Genomic DNA, 15,346 nt, shown 5'->3' with positions numbered 1-15,346 from the left:
AGCCTCCCATAGTCAATAGTGCCATTGACATATTTCAGGATCCTTTTCACTTGGTTTATGTGGCTCACCTTTGGTTCAACTTGATATCTAGCACATACACCTACAACAAAAGCAATGTCAGGTCTGCTTGCTGTGAGATATAGTAGACTCCCTATCATGCTTCTGTAGAGACTTTGATCCACTCTTACACCATTTTCATCTTTAGACACTTTCAGATGAGTAGGAGCAGGTGTCCTCTTGTGGCTTGCATTCTCCATGCCAAACTTCTTAACAATATTTTTTGCATATTTACTTTGAGATAGAAAAATAGAATATTCCATCTGCTTGACTTGCAGGCCAAGAAAATAGGTTAGTTCTCCAACAAGGCTCATTCCAAATTCAGACTGCATTTGCTCAACAAAATATTGAACCATCTTACTTGACATCCCACCAAACACAATATCATCCACATATATCTGAGCCACCATGAGATTTACTCCTTCATCTTTGACAAATAAAGTCTTATCAATACCTCCCTTTTTGTATCCATTGTCAATGAGAAACACTGTGAGTCTCTCATACCAAGCTCTAGGAGCTTGTTTCAACCCATAAAGAGCTTTCCTCAACTTATACACATGCTTTGGAAGATTTAAGTATGTGAATCCCTTTGGTTGTTCAACATATACTTCCTCATTCAAGTAGCCATTTAAGAAGGCACTTTTCACATTCATTTGGAACAGTTTAAACTTTAGAATACATGTCACTCATAACAATAATCTAATGGACTCCAGGCGAGCTACAGAAGCAAATGTTTCATCAAAGTCAACTCCTTCAACTTGAGTGTATCCTTGTGCTACCAATCTTGCTTTATTTTTAGTAACCACGTGTTTACTGTGGAAATTGGTAAACAACCGCTGGTCCTCCCTAGGCCTTAAAACGAAGGGTTACTTGGAGGATCGACCAGTTGATCCTAGGACATGTGCTAGTGCAAGTGAGGCTTTTCCAACTTCGACGAAATAACTTTGTGAGGAACGGCTCCTAACAAAGTGTCGAACAAGCATAGGGTTTTCCACACGACGGTTTAGACAATGCTACAGCCTATAGGTGACTCGTGACCGACAGTGTTATAGCATTTAAAAGATATATATGACGAACACGCTTTTGGTAAACTCTATTATCGTAATAGAATCAGTGTCGACAACATAAACAACAACGTAAAATGATAACTCAAAAGTAAATGAAATTAAGATAAACTGTTCAACGGGAACAATTGAAAAGTAAGGAAGTTGCATTGAAATAAATATGGTGATTCACGTACATAGCACTCTCAAAAAACTCTTGCTTCCTCGCGCTAGGAATGTGAAGTTTTCTTACAAGTGATTTTTTAGTACAAGGTGAACACCTGGAGCTTATCGTGGTACACTCTATTTATACTAATACTAAAGGAACTGTTCATAAACTAAAAACTCCTAGAAACTAGCACACGATCTGCATAACCGTTGCACCCATGTCTTGCTAACTGCTCTAAATTCTGGCGCTCTTATTCTTTTTGTAACTGCTGGTTATTTCAAATTTCTCCCGCCCATACGTTAGTGCGAGACTGTCTTCTGCACATTTGGCTCTAATTGTCTAAGTCCTAAACTTCATGTTGGTCGATATAAATGGCCTGTCGACCAGGCCAGCTACCCCTGTCGACTTCATCCTTTGATTTGTGTTTTTTCCACTCTTGCTTGCCTCCCATACCTCTTCATCCTTTGATGGGGTATAACCCCCAAATTCCCAGGACTCCTTTATTAATTATGCTTTCAGTATGCCTTAGATATTTTTCGTGGTAACAAAATGCCCCCCAGAGATGCCATGGTCGACTGTCGAAGTTGGTGAGATGATGGCATCTCTAAAACGTCGATTTACCCCTTACTGTTTCCACTTCTACTTAGTGGGACCTCTGTTTACCCCACGTTGATGACATCATGTAATCATGGCGGACATTTCCTTTTCCTCTCGAGACGCACAAAATCACGTCTACGTCATTTCGCAACTTTATGACTGAAACGTGTTTGTCTTTTCGCTTGCCCTCTCTCTACCACGTGTCTGTAGGCGTGGGAACGTAGGCATACGTGTCGAAAACGGAAGTCCAACCGCTCACTCTTCTCTGCTCAGGTTTTAAGCTCTATAAAATCCTCATTCTTTCTTCTTCTTCTCTTTTTTCTCCCTCTTGTTTCAGCATTCACTTGTCTTATTCTTTTTGTGAAAACTTTTCTACTCCACAACGAAAAAATCTTCTGTTCTCTCCATGGCAAGCTCTAACAAACCTTCTGCTGCTAAACTCACACGTCCCATCAGCATTGATGGTAGGGAGTATGTTCCTGAGCCTCCATTGGCGGAAGAAAAGGAGAAGATCTGGCGTTCTCAGGTATTGATTCCTCTTTCTCTGGCTAATGAACCCTTAGCGTTCTTAGGTCCTCTCCCAGAAAACCGACACCCCGATATTACCAGAAACGACTCTTCCCTCTTCCCTGCCAGTCACATTTCTGAACCTGCGATTTCCGCTCAACAACCCTTCTCCCTTCGCTACGTCGACAGGAACTTTAGGACTGCTCCTCCCAGAAATTGTCCTAAGTTTTACACCTGGATGGACCGATTGGCATCAGAAAAAATCGACCACTGGAAACGAACAGGCATCTATACCCTTTTGCAAATTGCCCGTTGTGGCCCTCCCCAGTCTTGTGGCCTGTTATTAGATGCCCTTCAATTCTGGGAGAGTTCGACCAACTCCTTCCATACTAAGTGTGGCATGATCACGCCGACACTTCTAGACATTGTTGCCATCACTAGCTTGAAACCGACTGGCGAAGTCTTCGACTGCGAAGTTGTAGCGCCAATTTCCTTGAGGTTCGACGTTGGTGACTCTCGCAAGCCAACTTACAACAACTTTATTGATCATCATGCCACCTCTGCAGGCCCTGTGACCAACGAGGAACACATGGCTTTCTTGACCCTTTGGCTATCCCACTTTGTCTTCTGCTCTAGATCTATGCAGGTAACCAAACACTTTTCTCTTCTGGCAACCCAATTGCACTAAGAGCGTGACGTTTCTTTGGGCCAACTGATATTAGCTTCTCTCTAAGAGTCTCTATCTAAGGTCATCTTCCAGATTAGGCTCTTCGACCCTGAGAACTCCAGAAAGAAAAACGTGTTGGTCCATGGCCCTTTCTGGTTTCTGCAATTGTGGCTCAATGCCCCTTTCTCCAAAGATGTAGCCCTCTATGGAATGAGGAGGGTTGCATGTCCCCCAGAGGAACGTCATCTTATCTGGAAACGGTTGATCCCTCTAACGCCTATTGACAAAAACTTCCCAGACCTTCAAGTGTTTCGACTCTTATTCAACATCATGTTGACTCGTGTCGATTTCCTACCTTACATGGCCCCGTTCAGTCGTCGCACTAAGGGTCCTGAGTGGCTCACCAAACCTTTCCCTCCGATTGACGGGGAACACAGAGATGAATCTTTTCTTATTTGAAGGCATTTTCTGGTCCCTCGATTCCTGTCGGCTGAGACTTCCAACAGCAATCCTGGTTTAGTGGCTTATCAGCCTAACCTTGTAGCCAGGCAATTTGGCCTTTGCCAATTCATTCCCAAGCCTTTATTCTCCTCCCAATAATTGCTTACCTATTCTCTGTGGTCAACCTTGGAGCGAGATCGAAAAAGAACTGGAGACCATTTGGAAAAACCGACCGCGTCTCCCTTCTCTTCCTTTTCAACCAGCCTACTATTGTACCAAAGAATTTCACGATTGGTGGAAATCATATTTTACCCTTTACGTTGGCACTCCTAATGCCAAACTATCTGAATTAACTGAGGCTTTTGTTTGTTTGCAGGCGAAGTCGACCAAGTGTAAGGCTCTTCATGTCAAACAGATTCGTGCTTTCCAGAATTATTTCTAAGTTGTGTATCGACCAGATAATCTTCGTGGGACCATCTGGGAGGTTGCGGTCGAACTAAAAGCGAAAGTAACCGACCAACTTTCAAAACTCAAAATCCCTGATTACGTGAAAGACAAATATCTTTATGCCCTTCACTTCGGAAAACTCAAGTTCCCTCCTCTGCCATCTAGCCCTTTGGCCTTGACCTTTGGTCATTTGGTTCCGGTGTGGTTCTATTGTCCCATTTCATACGTACAAAACGCCTCTAAGAAGAAGAAGGCCGACAGAATGGTCCCAACGAAGTATTATCTGCCTGACTAGTCAGGGCCGCTTCATATTGATCCTCAATATGTTAGCGTGTTCGAAACCACGCAACTTGGTAACACTTCTCTGGAAATTTTAACACTCCCTTTTAGCTGAATCTCGTCATTTACTTGCGTTTCTTTTGTTTATTTGCAGCGATCCCTCTAAATCCTGCAGTTTCTGCATCTGCTAATCAACCTACTCCTTCGACACAGGAGGCTCAGGTTCGACTCTGGCTGAATTACTATTTCCTTTGATCTTTTGTTTTCATTCTTAACCATCCTTTCTCTTCTTGCAGGCTGCTCTTGAGCAATCTTCTGACGATGATGGGCGCCCTATTGCTCAAGTCTTGAGGAAACCCAGTTCTTCTGTATGCTCCTCTCTGAAGCATTTCTATTCGCTCTTGTGCCTTCTTAAGGGAAATATTATGTGGTCACTAATGTCTCACTTATGTGCAAGGTCAACCACGTTCGACAGAACCTACTGTCTCCTCTCCCTCCAAAAAATCCAAGAAACACAAACGCTCTGCCCCCACAGGCTCTGAGGTATTTCTTGTCGGTTTGTCTACTCTTCTGGCTAGCATCTTTGCTTATAACCTCTCTTCGTGCTTCCAGCACACCTCCCAGCAGAAACTCAAAAGCCACCATGGCCATAAGAGGAAAAAACATAACTCTCCCTCCAAGAGTAGCGAGGCCAAGAAGAAAAGGCATCATACAATGCCTCCTTCGGAGGTTCCTGTTGAAGACGTCGACACCATTGTGGTCGACACTTCCATCCTCAAACTGGTCCCTGATCCAGCTGTGGGCGCTTCACCGTCGACTGGCATCTCTCCTGCTGCTGCCTTGGGGAAAGCAAATCAGGATGTAATCTCTCCTGCATCGCCATAGGTATTTACCCATTTTCCTGTTTACTCCTTTGGATTTTTGTTGTGCTTCTCTTACACATTTTTCTTTTTGCAGGCTGATGCCTCTACTGAGCCGACTCAACCTGTTGCTGACTACACTCCCGCGTCGCCGGTTTCTTCCCGAGCTCGCCCCTTTCAATCTGTCGACACCGCTGGTGAGTCCATTGAATTTCCTCTCCAAATTAGTGACAGTGACTCTGACTCAGTCACTAGTCCTGTGACGCATCCGGACTCCAGTTCGACTAGTTCTGACTCGAGTCTCTCTTCAGCTTCCTTGCAGGATCCACGGGGGCCAGTAGGTGTCAATAGCAACAAACAACAATCCTCTCAGACTACTCCTTTGTCGACTGCTTCTCCTCAGATTATTTCTCCGTCAGCAGCTTCTCCTTCGACCTTCCCGGGGCTGACGATCAAGCCTTCTGCTTTAGAAGCAATTGCCAGGCTCCGTAATCTGGTGAAATCGCGTGATGTTTCTTCAGACTCTGAGCAATTCCATTCTGGCAAAATGGGCCCTGACCTTCCTTTCGTGCTCATGCATGAACCTGCTGTCGGTCTAGAGATCCTGAGCGTGCTTGCCCAACTAAAGGATCTCCAACTCTCTGATTATGCCAAACGTGCAATGGCGGCTCTAGAACAAATTTTGGTTCCCATGTTGCACCACATCGACAGCGTCCGGGACACTGAGCGCCAGATTGCTGCTACTGAGGCCTCTGTTAAGGAGAAATGGGAGTTGGTGACGCATGGCGACACGGAAGTCACCAGTATGTTGGGGGCTATGGAGGAGCAGAAGAAAGAATTGACCTCCAAACAAACACGGGCCACAAAGATACGTCAACAAATTTATGCCCTTCGGCGTCAAATTGCCACTTTGGACGGTGAATTGGAGTCAATTGCCCAGGAGGAGTCACGTTTTGTCGACGAGGTGTTAAAAACTGCCCAGGCCACTGTGGAGCAAACCACCAGTGATGCTTTAGCGGTTGCTGAAGAGCTTATGGCCGTCGAAGGGAAGCTTGAAGAGCTCAAAGCCCATGCCGACACCTTGGAGCCTGCGTCTTTGCACTATAATTTTGAACTTAAATCTTTCCAATCCAAGTTCGGCCAGCTTTGACCGTTTTTATTGATTGTACAAGTTTTTTGTAATATTTAAACAATGGCTTCTTGCCACATTAATGCTATCTTTCTTACTTTTTAGCACTGTATATTTATTTTCTGTGCCTTTGCAGCTGGTTTCTAACATAGTTATCTCCAACCTTATTCTTTCGACAGTTATTTTAGTCTGCCAAAATTTTGACCTCTTGAAGGAGAGGCCTATATTTTTTCAAGTACTTTCTGTTCACTCTTAAAATCCGCCTGTCTGGTGCCAACTCTTCGACCTCGTAGGCGTTGTTAGAAAAATCCTGCAAAACCTTAAACGGTCCCTCCCAATTAGGGGACCACTTACCCAAAACTCTATCATTTCTGTCCATAGGTAGGATCACCCTCAAAACCAGGTCGTCGACAGCAAACACTTTCCCTCTCACCTTTTTATTGTAGGCTCGGGTGACTTTCTCTTTCTGTCTTTGTAGAGATTCCAATGCTAACATTCTTTCTTCATCTACGTCGACTAATTCGTCTATCATCATACTCCAGTAATCTTCAGAAGGTAGTTCATACTGCCTTTGGGTTCTGACCGCCTGGACCTGAATCTCTACTGGAAATACTGCGTCATGCCCATAAGCCAGTCGAAATGGGGTTGTTCCAGTTGCTTCTTTTGGTGACGTTCGACATGCCCACAAAGCTTGGTCCAGCGTCTTATGCCAATTTCTTGGCTTCTTTCCTATGTGTTTCTTTATTAGGCTAATGATCACCTTATTAGCAGCTTCGACTTGGCCATTCGCCTGTGCGTAATAGGGGGTAGAGGTCAGTAATTTGATTCTGATTTCTCTTGCAAATTCTTGCACTTTTCGACCAGTGAAAACTGACCCCTAGTCGGTTGTGATAGTTTCTGGGATGCCAAATTTGCAGATGATGTAACTCTAGACAAAGTCTATCACGGATTCTTGGTCAACATTTGTTAATGCTACGACTTTAACCCATTTTGTGAAATAGTCGATACCGACTAACACATAACTTTGTTGTTTCGACGAGGCTGGCTTTATTTCTCCTATAACGTCCAAAGCCCATCCTCGAAATGGCCAGGGCTTCACAATTGTATGCAGCTCGCTTGCAGGCACATGCTGTATGCCCCCATGCAATTGGCATTCTTGACAGCCTTTAGCAAATTCAATGCAATCTTTCAGCATTGAAGGCCAATAAACTCCTGAGCGCATCAAGAGCCATTTCATCTTCAAACCTGCTTGATGTGCCCCACACGCCCCGTTATGTATGCTTGACACAGCCATGTATGCCTCACTTTCTCCCATGCATTTTAATAACACTCCTTCGACTGTCTTTTTGAATAATTCATCATTTACCAAGACGTAGATAAGGGCCCTATATTTTATCTTTCGGTCTGTCGACCCCACGGGATTACGTAAGTAATCAACTAGCGGTTTACGCCAATCACTTCCCCCCTCGTCATCGACAGCCAGAATTTCAAAATGATTTTTATCTACTGCTCCCAACTTCACGATCGCCAGATCTGACGGTGACAACACTGTGGCTCGTACTTTCTCTCTTACTTGGACCTCTTCATCCTGGTCTTTCGATGCTTTATACCCTGAGGCCTCCTGCGCCAAATCATTTGCTCTTTGGTTTTCTTGTCATGGGATGTGTTGGAGATTGACTTGCTCAAACCTCTTGAGTAATCTAATAGTGGCCACAAAATACATGATTAAATTTTCTTTAACACACCTATACTCCTTTGATGCTTGTTTAATCACTAACTCCGAGTCTCCCATAATTTCGACATTCCTTGCCCCCAATTCTAGCAGTAGTTCAAGTCCGGTGATCAGTGACTCATATTCTGCTTCATTATTGGTGCATACCCCTTCGATTCTGTATTTGAACTCTGCTGGAATTCCATCTGGAGAAATTATGACTCCTCCTATCCCAGATCCATGCTTATGTCTTGACCCGTCAAAGTATAGCCTCCATGGTGCTAAATCTACGTAATTCTGCGCCATTTTGACCATTGAATGGTCGACAAGAAAATCCGCTACTACCTGCCCCTTCATTGCTTTCAAAGGCACGTATGTCAGGGAGTATTCTGTCAACGCTAAAGCCCATTTTCCAATTCGACTGTGCAAAATTAGTTTAGATAACATGTGTTTAATAATATCAAAGTGGGAATATATGTACACATCAACAGGCTTGATATATTGCTTTAATTTCATACAAGAGAAATACAGGCATAGACATAGTTTTTCTATATCACTATACCTAGTTTCAGGATCATTAAGTATCCGACTAAGGTAATACATAGGTCTTTCAACATATTTTTCATCCTCTTGGACTAACATACTTCCTATAGTCGATTCTGAGGCTGCAATATACAGTCTCATTGGCCTATGCCTAACATGAGGGGCCAATACTGGAGGCCTAGTCAAATACTCTTTTATTTTGTCGAAAGCCTCTTGGTGTTCATCCTGCCACTTGAAATCCTCGTTCTTCAGTCGAAGTAGTGGGGAGAACGCTTTTGTATTGCCACTTAGATTCGATATAAATCTTCTAAGAAAATTTATTTTTCCTAGAAAAGATTGCAACTCCTTTTTGGTCGACGGAGGCTTGACGTCCATAATGGCTTTTGTTTTGCTTTGGTTTACTTCAATACCCTTTTTATGCACCACAAAACCAAGGAAGTCGCCTGCCTGCACACAAAAAGCGCACTTTAATAGATTCATTTTTAATCCATATTTCCTCATCCTCAGAAAGGCTTTTCGAAGATGTTCGACGTGAGTATGTTGACCATTGGATTTTATCACAATATCATCAATGTAGACTTGCATGAAATCTTCAATGAAATCATGGAACATTGATTTCATTACCCTCTGGTATGTTGCTCCGGCGTTTTTCAAACCGAACGGCATGACAACCCACTCATATGTCCCTAAGGCTCTTGGACATCGAAACGCCGTCTTCGGCACGTCTTCTTCTGCAATAAAAGTTTGGTTATATCCAGCATAACCATCTAACATGCTTAAATATTCAAAACCAGCGGCCGAATCGACCAATATTTCAGCCACGGACATGGCATATTCATCTTTTGGGGTGGCAGTATTTAGATCCCTAAAATCAATACATACTCTTAAAGACCCATTTTTCTTTATGACTGGCACAATATTGGCCAACCATTCGACATACCTTGCAGTTTGAATAAACTTGCTTTTCAAGAGTCTTTCTACTTCTGTTTTTATCTTTGCCATGATCTCTAGGGCGAAACGCCTGGGCGTCTGCTTCACTGGCTTTCTTCCAGCTTTTATTGGCAGCTTTAACTCGACCAAATATCTACTTAAACAAGGCATTTCGTTATAATCCCAAGCAAAACAGTCTCTAAATTCTTTAAGTATGGATATTACCTCAGACTTTAGTTCTTTGTCGATGTTGACGCTTATATATGTTGGCCTTTTCTCGCCATTCTCCCCAAGGTCGACTTCTTCCAAGGGGTCTTTTGGTCGGATTTTCTCTGGTGCCTTTGGGTCTTTTTCAAACCCTAAAGGTTCATTGTCATAAATGCAGTCCAGACGCTGCATGTCGATGTTCCTTTTAGCCAAAATTGGCTTATCTGGGGTTTCTGGCCTAATAGCCATACGTTCTTCTTTATTTAACGCACAGGCTTCAGCGGCCATGTTTTCTTTAGCTTCCAGAGCCGATTTTATTTTGTTCTCGGCAACATATGCCGAAATCTTTCTTAGAGCTTCTAACCCAGACATCATCAGCGACATCTCCCCAGCCTGTCGGTCGGATACCTGTGTAGGGTGGATCATTTAGGCGTTCCACATCCCAAATGAAGTCGTGAGTCTCATGTAGAGTTAGAGAGACAAAAGTTTCACTTAGATTAGCATATACATCCTCAGCTGGAAAGCAAGGAGAGACGTTGGCCAGCTTTCTTTCAAACTCCTTCTTGCCGACATTATTCACGTCGGCCATAAAGTATCCTTGGTCGGCTTCGATATTTTCGGCCACCCCATCCTCTCTCCAAATCACCAGCCTTTGGTGTGCTGAAGATGGTACAGCTCCGACGCCATGTATCCATTCCCTGCCAAATAGCAAGTTATAACTTGGCTTAGCGTCTATCACCATGAATAGTGTCGGCCTGGTTACTGAACCCACTGTGATGTTCACCATAATCACTCCCATGGTGCTTTTCGTCTTTCCTCCGTAGTCCGACAAAACCACGTTATTAGACCTGATGTCGGTATCATACTTGCCAATCTTCCTCAGAATATGGTGTGGCATGATGTTGATTGTGGCACCACAATCGACCAAAACTTTGTTGACAGTTACGCCTTCCACTTTTGCCCTTATCAGCAGTGGTTTCAAATGGTTTTTCATGTTCATCGTTGGTCTTTCGAACACTACCTCATGGCTTTCAGCAGAGCCATCGTTCAACATAAAATAGCATCTTGGTTAGTGCAAGGCCATTTCTTCAGCGTCAACATTGTCCACCGACCCTTCGACTTCAGTCACACACTTGTATTCTTGTGGCAGGATTGACACCGCGTTGACCAAGATGTTCAGACTTGCTTCAGATTCTGAATTGAAATCATCAGTCACTTCTTCAGAACACCTTTCAGTTGGTCGACAGACGTATTCCCTTATTCGTTCCTTCGCGGCTGTGTCGACTTTCACAACAATTTTCTTCCCATCGTTCGCCTCGCTGGTCATGGCTCTTGCAGCTTCTCTTTTGGCCTGTTTTCGCCTCTGAAAACATCTCCATTGAGTCCTCGACATGGGATTCTTTCCCAAATAGTTTTCAGAGATATGAGTCCTCTTTTCAGACTTAAATTCACACCTGTAGTTAATTGCTAAACCTCCTCTAGCAGCAGCAGCAACCCCATGTGGGGTGTCTTGTCCTTCCTGAGGCTTGATCCAAGTACCTCTAGGGGCACTTGCCGACGGGACAAAGCTTTTAGGCCTTGCCTGGTTATTTCCCACAGCCTTTTTTGAGCCTCTTTCATTCTGGTAACCCTTGGTTGGCACGTTCCTTTTGCTTTTACCTAGTTGCAGCTTCTAGAAATTCTTCGCTGCTATTTTGTCGGTGACAGCACCACACCTTGGGCACAAGCACACTTGTGAACCCTTGTTCTTGCAGCGATACAGAAAATCCACCAAGTCTTCATCAGCCCTCGGATAAACTTCAGTTATATCGACATCTGGGCTTTCCCTAGTTTGCTCCAGCATGCTGGCCTCATCATATTCGGTGATCTCGACCATGTTGATCTCGACTGGCTCCACGAACAGGGCTTCCTCCCGGTGAAGAGGATCAGCGTCGATCTTCATTCTACGGCCAACAAATTTCAGCCTGCCTTCTTGAATCGCTTTCTGAACCAAATCCCTGAAAAGGTAACAATTAGAGGTATTATGACCAAGATAGTTATGATACATACAAAACCCTATTTTCTGTCTTTGTTCCAACGGTGGTATTTTAGTACCAGGCGGTACCACCATTTGCCTATCTTTGACCAATAAGTCAAAAATTTCCTCACATTTCGACACGTCGAAAGTATAAGTTTTCGAAGGGAATTTTGGGTTGTTTTCGACAGGATTTTTTCCTTGCGCAAGCAACAATGATCGACACTCATAGGCGGACCCTGGCTTTAGTTCAGCCACGTCGATTTCTAATTCGGTCGATAAAGCATAATCAGCCTCACGTATTGGATCTGTCGCGTCGTATTCGACAAACGCTACCTTTTCTTTCTTGGACTTATTATGCCTAACTTTTTCTAACCTTAGCCGTTCTAGATGTCGAACTCTATCAGCCAGTTGTGACATGCTTTTCACAAAAGTTGGATCTATCTTTTTCCTAATGGAATAATCTAAACCTCCTGCGGCCATTTGAACTAGTTCATGCTCCGACACTTGCGTAAAGCACCTAGCCTTTAAGGACCTAAAACGATTCAGATAATCATCGATACTCTCAGCAAACCTTCTTTTGATACTAGACAATTCTGCCAAACTAATTTTGGAGTGTCCTTCGTAAAACTGTTCATGGAATTTCTTTTCTAATTTGGCCCATGAATCGATTGAACTTGGGTCCAACGAAGTAAACCACGTGAAGGCAGCCTTGGTCAGAGAGGAGGGGAAGTTCTTTACTCTCAAACATTCATTATGAGATAGATCCCCTGACTCTATTAAGTATCTGGCAACGTGCTCTATTGTTGATTCACCAGACTCTCCCCCAAATTTAGTGTACTTAGGCACTTTCATCCTCCTGGGCGCCTCGGCTTGGAGAATAAATTCAGCTAACGGGGAGGCATATAATGGCCTTTGCAATGTAGCACCCATGCCATTTCTAGCCATAATCCTTTCGACAATAGTTGTCAAATTATTTTCCACTGCCAAGTCTTCTTGTCGATGTTGATCGACAATTTGATCAGCATCTTGGTGTCGGTTAACCATTATCATCTAGTTACGTCTTGTGACTCCTGATTCGACGCCTTGATTTTGAAGGGGTCTAATGATTTGTCTTTCGTGGACTGTCTCCTCCTCTGCTGCCCCTATCTCTATCTGCACAGGAACAGTTGGTCTAATCATTGGCGTCATCTGTCGAGCTGGTGCCCCCAGAAAATTGCACAAGCGCGTCAATTGGTTCGCCACCTGCCTATTTGTTTCGACAGATTCTTGTATTAGTGGATTAAAGATTGTGCCCATCTGGTTGGTCAACATGTTAACCAATTCATGGTTACTATCGTCCATTTGTTGTCTCAACACCGCTACTGAAGTGTTCGACAGCGGCATGGTTATGTTTTGAGTAGTATTCCTTATGTTGCCCCCTTGCGCTGACCCTTGCAAGGGAGGATTTGTATCTGAAAATAGTGTTGCACTGGATGTCGACTGATATCCTGGCATTAAAGAATACAACCTTCCATAAAGAGGATCTGTGGTGCCAAAGCTAGGCACATAAGGTCTGAACGTCGCTATCATTGATCCTGAACCCCCCGGTGGAGGCTGAGGAATTGATGTTCCAACCGCACCCGTAGTCGACATGGTTAAGGCTGCACTTGTCATCGGTGGCAAAGTGGCAACCTGTGAGACTACTGTTTCCGTAGTGAATAAAGTTCCTCGTGGAACTTCATCAGTGTTAGTTTCTGACATATTCTCAATATTTCGTGGCTTACTATATAGTTTGCCACTTCTAAGTTTCATGCAATTTCATAACTGCTCTAGCACCGTCCCACTGGGCGTGCCATTTTGTTTACTATGGAAATTGGTAAACAACCGCTAGTCCTTCCTAGGCCTTAAAACGAAGGGTTACTTGCAGGATCGACCAGTTGATCCTAGGAGATGTGCTAGTGCAAGTGAGGCTTGTCCAAGTTCGACGAAATAACTTTGTGAGGAACGACTCCTAACAAAGTGTCGAACAAGCGTAGGATTTTCCACACGACGGTTTAGACAATGCTACAGCCTATAGGTGACTCGTGACCGATAACGCTTATAGCATTTAAAAGATGTATATGACGAACACGCTTTTGGTAAACTCTATTATCGTAATAGAATCAGTGTCGACAGTGTAAACAACAACGTAAAATGATAACTCAAAAGTAAATGAAATTAAGATAAACTGTTCAACGGGAACAATTGAAAAGTAAGGAAGTTGCATTGAAATAAATATGGTGGGAATGTGAAGTTTTCTTACAAGTGATTTTTTAGTACAAGGTGAACACCTGGAGCTTCTCGTGGGACACTCTATTTATACTAATACTAAAGGAACTATTCATAAACTAAAAACTCCTAGAAACTAGCACACGATCTACATAACCGTTGCACCCATGTCTTGCTAACTGCTCTAAATTCTGGCGCTCTTATTCTTTTTGTAACTGCTGGTTATTTCAAATTTCTCCCGCACATACGTTAGTGCGAGGTTGTCTTCTGCATATTTGGCTCTAATTCTCTAAGTCCTAAACTTCATGTTAGTCGACATAAATGACCTGTCGACCAGGCCAGCTACCCCTGTCGACTTCATCCTTTGATTTGTGTTTTTTCCACTCTTGCTTTCTGTAAGACCCCAATTTTGTCCCTAAGATCCCTCATGGCATCATAACATGGCATTTGCATTGCCTCAAGGATCATTAGCATCTTGGTTCCCTTTGCCTTTGGGTAGGACTTCTTGTGAGTGGTTTGAGATCACCAAGCATGCTTGAATTGTATATCATTGCTTTTCTTATTTTGTTTACTAACCAAAAGCAAAAAAATATGCCACTAACATCTTTTGTTTGTAGCTTAAGCAATCACAAGGTCAAGAGCTTCAAGGAGATCCTTTGTGCAATGATAAGACAAAGAGGAGATGATAGCAAGCATGGTAATGGTTCCCAAAGCTATCATCCATCAAATATGCCTCCCTAGCATCTAAATTCACCATTTTGATCAAAGCAAGTCAAAGGGTTTGAGGTTTGTGCCCCAAGGAAACCCTAATTCATTTGTGCACCACAATGCCTTGCTCTTGAAGCAACCTCGGCCCATGGTCAAATACAATCAAGGGAAGTTCTTTAATTCATCATTTAATGCATATTTGAACTTATTTGAGTGTCCTCAATCATCAATTCATCAAGATATGAGTCATGGACTTGAGAAGTTGATCAGTCAATTCATCTGACTATTTTGAAATGCACTGAGATTTAACGTTTTATGTGTTGGTCAAATGGAGATGATTACAAAAGAAAAAATGTTCTTAAGGACAATATGAACAACTTTAATGTTCATCAAAAATTGATTTGAAGCTTGTAAGGTCATCTCTCATTCCAAGACATTATAGGTCATTTTGACTGAAACCCTAATTTTGGGTCAACTTCCCAAGGACATAACTCATTCATTTTTTATGATTTTGAGGTGGGATAAAATGAATTGGAAATCTTAAGATGTATACTTCAAATGTTATGTTGAAAAAAATTTCAAAATATCAAAGGAAATACATGTGATAATGCAAGACATTATAGGTCCTTTTGGACCAAATGCATTAAAAGGCAAAAAAGTCCAACTTCAAGTGCCCATAACTCTTTCATAAAAAATCCAAATGATGAAACATTTAAGTCCATTTTGATTGTCTTGAAAAGATCTACAACTTTTATGTTGGAGGTTTTTTCATTTGAGGCTTGCATCA

This window comes from Lathyrus oleraceus, chromosome 7 (genome assembly GCF_024323335.1).
Source record: "Lathyrus oleraceus cultivar Zhongwan6 chromosome 7, CAAS_Psat_ZW6_1.0, whole genome shotgun sequence".
In the NCBI taxonomy this organism is placed as follows: domain Eukaryota; kingdom Viridiplantae; phylum Streptophyta; class Magnoliopsida; order Fabales; family Fabaceae; genus Lathyrus; species Lathyrus oleraceus.
This window is presented reverse-complemented; position numbering follows the sequence as displayed.